The sequence below is a fragment of the Nannobrachium achirus genome, assembly GCF_963921795.1.
Source record: "Nannobrachium achirus genome assembly, contig: SCAFFOLD_233, whole genome shotgun sequence".
Classification (NCBI taxonomy): domain Eukaryota; kingdom Metazoa; phylum Chordata; class Actinopteri; order Myctophiformes; family Myctophidae; genus Nannobrachium; species Nannobrachium achirus.
In genome coordinates, this window is record NW_027665103.1 from 1 (window position 1) to 4,490 (window position 4,490).

Here is a 4,490-nt window from a genome sequence, read left to right on the forward strand (position 1 = left end):
TCTTTGAATATAAATTATTTCAGAGCAAATGTTTTTAGCTCAAATCTTTGCTTCTGTGCGGTCCCTGGAACATCATGTTTTCAGATGGGGGTCGGTGGCTTGACATGAAATAGTTTGACATAGAAACCTATGTTTTTCAAAAAAGAAATGTCCTCAGGTCTAAATGGGTTAGGTTAAGAGAACTTACTGTGTCCATGTTTGTCATGGCTTTCTGTTTTCTTCCTTTCTGCCCAGTGGTGGTTTCAAACAGCGTCAACAGGTTTTCAGAGTACAGGTCCAGCTGTGATAGGAACTTTGACTGCAGAGGCATATCTGAAAGCACACAAGCACACAGCACTTTTTTAGAAAATTTTCATTGGTATTCACAATTAAGTCACATACTGTATGCTGTCATAGCACCTAGTTCACAGTCACACTAACCTCCTTCACATCAAAGAGAGCTGCCCATCTTGTTGTGAACTCGCTGATCATGGGATCACCACTGGCAACTTGTTCACAGCAACAGTCACTGAAAAAGAACAGGATGTTGAAATTAATGAATCCAACACATGTGGTTGATGTCAGACAGAAACCTTGCATCTCTGCATATATTGATTATTTGATCATTTTAATAAATTAATTCCACAACTTATACTTCATCACATCATTGTCATGTTAAAGTAGGGAAACTCAGTAATGCATCAAGTCCTTAGCATGTATTGGTGCATGTGTTGGTGATTAGAGCAATGTACAGCAACAAATATATTTCACCTATAATATGCAAAATAGCGTGGCCATATTGAGTATGTGGATTTGATTTATAATAAGTAGATCATTTCATAATTAAGGTTTAGGGATTAGGGAAGTAAGTACTCACCACAAGAAAATGAGCCTTGATGTGATAAAAAACAATCTTCAGGACACGACTCGAGTCACTACAGGTTGTTTGCCTGAAACAAATAGACATAATGTCGATTCAACTGTCGATCTGTACTTACTCATAGCGTGGCACTCGCTATGAGCTTGTTGATCTGCTACTTTTCAATAGCTACAGTATAACATAATGCTTAAGAGAGTGCTTTTACCAGCTGAAGCAGGACAGATTGGAGACCAGAAAGGAGTCTTCCAGGACTCAGGGGTTGCGTGACTGGAATACAAGAAAGAAACAAGTGTCATTCTGTAACATAAAACTATTTATATATTTATATTTTATTTTATATTCATTTTATTAAGAGTACAATTACCAGCATTGGAAGCAGGACAGATCCGAGCTGAACACAGGTCCGTAAGGAGGTTCTGGAAAAATTACAGGAAGAAAAATTGTCAAGATGTAGGCCTACAGTCAGAAACAGAAACATGTTAGATAATGGAATAGTCACCAACATATCAGTGCAAACAAAATAACATAGCTATTACAGGGATACAGAAATGCAAGGGGCCAGTTCATAAAATAATAGTATTAATGACTCCCTAACTTATTTTATTTGCATTTGCATTAAATGATAGTTTGAACCCAATGGGCCTGTAACTCTGAACATACAAATGGACCTTGGTTCCATTTACACTCTCAGAGTTACATTGACAATGATTTTACAATATAATGATAGATTGGAACCAAATTGACCGTTATTGGTCTGTAGCCTGAGTGCACAAATGAAACCAAATGGACCCGTATGGGTTCATTTGGTTTAATTTGTACACTCCCAGAGTTACATTAACAATGATTTTTTACAACAATGATAGTTTGGAACCAAGTGGACCCTTATGGGTTTTAGCCCAACTCTGAGAGTGTACAAATGAAACCAAATGGACCCTGAGAGTATATGGAACCAAATGGACCCTTATGTATTTTAGCCTAACTCTGAGAGCGTACAAATGAAACCAAATGGACCCTTATGGATTTTAGCCTAACTCTAAAAAGAGGTTTTGGCTAATATAAATAAGTGGTGGACGTCTTTAGGAACCACAGAGGTTTTCATTACGACTTTACAACAATAGTGACTATGAACATGTCGAGGTTGAACATGGCCAAATAACAAACTAATCATCCTATAAAACCAGGTGAAGTGCAGCATGTAGGCTAGCCTGCGTTAGCATAACAACACCACCACCACCAGTGTGAGATAGCATGATAATTAGCCTTCGCTAGCGTCACTCTTATACTGCTTTGAACGTTCCCGTTCGCCCCATTTTTGACGGCCCGATAATGCCAATTGTACGTTCTTTGGCTCGTTCTTTTGTACCTTGGTTTGATGTCTGTAACCTGTTGAGGTGTCGCGCGGGTGTCTACCGTTGAAACAGCTCCCATAAAAGTACTCTTAAAATCCAACTGGACGTTAACATCAATGGAGTCACAACACTGTTCCATGTGTTTTTCTCTGGATCTATTGCTCTGTAGCGACTCATCAGCCTTGAACAGCCTTGACAAGCAAGCGTCGAGCTGAGACCATTTTCACATTAATTCTTGCATGAGGCTGCCCCCTACTGCTGGTAGAGCCACGGCACACTCTTTAAAGGGGAAGACCACCCATTTTCAATATTCAACTATGTCATTAATATACCTTAGAGGAGTTGTGTGGAAATAGAAAAAACGTTCCCCCTCTTCTGTGTTGCCTAGAACTGGAGGATTTATTTTGGGGTTTGTATTGTAAAGTACAATGTGTGATGTCATCAAGTTGTACTTTACAATACAAACCCCAAAATCAATCTTCCAGTTCTAGGCAACACAGAAGAGGGGGAACTTTTTTTCTATTTCCACACAACTCCTCTAAGGTATATTAATGACATAGTTCAATATTGAAAATGGGTGGTCTTCCCCTTTAAGAGAACATTTCAAAAAAAAAAAGAATACACCTTTGTCTATATCATCGCAAAGGTAAGGTGCTTTTGCTGGCACAAAACCCAATAATAAATAACAACATCTGGCAGAATAAGAGTTAACATAACAACACCAGAATAAACACTTTGGGACATAAGAATAAGATTCATAACCTTACCTTAAACCTTAACACTGCCTCTCTCCTTAACACGGTTGCTGAGCTGCTCTCTGCTCTGTCTGCCACCAAGAGGGAAAAGGGACTGGGGAGGGAGGGAACTAGGAGAATTCTTTGAAAGTCAACTGTAAAATTATACTATAAATTGTATGGTATATAATATAAACTATGGGCTAACATTTCCATGTTTTTTTTACAGTAATGCATAGGCCTATCTATTTTTTTCCATTATCTTTTTGGAAAAAATCTATATTTGCACTACATTTGACTAGGGCCTTCAAATACAGTACTTTAACTTAACAGACAGAAGGCAAGTAACCTTTTTATTTTTGGAAAATATTTGAAGAAACTAAATGTGTACTGTCTCTTTAAAAGTGTAATTTATAACGCATAGTACGACGGTGTCACGCAACAAAAAATACCCAAATCAACAAGCTCACACAGCGTCTGCTCGCACCGCGTTGTGAGCTTGTACATCTGCTATTTTCGGTAGACTGAGAAGTCACGCTGGCGACGCTAGACGGAGTCTGGACGGAGTCATTTGCACGGAGCGATATTATAACTCTGCGGCGGGGATTTTGAGTATCCCAAACGGATTATTATCAATGGAATCATTCATATTTTCAAGCACCATATAGGCTACTTTGGGTGGAAGAGAACGGTTGTCGCGCTGCTGCAACAGCCAATGGCCCGACGCTGCCGTTGTTTCAACTCGTCGCAGACATTCAAAGTTATTGCACAGCACTTCTTGGGTGGGTCTTATGTGATGCACTAGGGACAATTAGTGCCTCCGCATTATCGAAGTGTTCCCTCCCGAGCTTGTAACCGTGGCCGTGCTGCATAGCCTATTGCATTTAGCTCTCCCCTTGTCTTTTCTAAAATGTAACCAAACTTTTTAGTGTTTCACGAGATCAACCATTGTTCCACGGCACGCACTTGCAAAGCACACAACTATCAATGATGCAATGTAGCCTACCTCCCGTCCCAGCCCCCTATAGCGGTCCATGACGTGACGTTATGACGCTTACCCGATAACAAGCTCGACAATTAAAAGCTTATTGATACTCGGGTCTCGATAAATTCAGAACCGGGTTTGTAATGGACCCGGTTTTCGGGCTCCATCCCTAATGCCGACAACCTCTGGCTCCCCATTTTCATTCTTCTCAGCCGTGTAGAGTAGATCCCCATGACTTTGTCTCTGCACCTTCAGTAGTGTTTGAGTCCTACCAAACACAAACAAAGAACTCTATAAGCAAAATGCTGAACTACATAGAGAGGAAAACTCTAGACAAACATTCTTCATAAACTACCGTTTTAGAGAAATAGACCAAGTGTTCAGTACATAATATAACACTGTTCCAACACTACATAGGAAACAGTGATAAAGTAACTTACAAGATGAAGAGCATGTGATAAAAGTACCTGGACAATCTGTGTGAGGACATGGTTAACAAACACTGACCCTAAAATTCCCATGATCCTGCCACACAATGCCTGACATAGTTTTGCCATAACTAA

The 4,490-nt window shown here is 39.8% G+C and overlaps 1 long non-coding RNA gene across 1 annotated transcript; it reads right to left on the reverse strand.

Annotated features, from left to right (window-relative positions):
• Nucleotides 1-186: 186 nt before the first annotated feature.
• Nucleotides 187-2,330, reverse strand: LOC308280625. Its single transcript, XR_013961763.1, has 6 exons — nt 2,223-2,330; nt 1,224-1,275; nt 1,065-1,126; nt 857-929; nt 421-508; nt 187-312 (listed from the first exon to the last, which is right to left on the reverse strand). It is a non-coding gene; the product is annotated as an uncharacterized lncRNA (long non-coding RNA).
• Nucleotides 2,331-4,490: the final 2,160 nt, after the last annotated feature.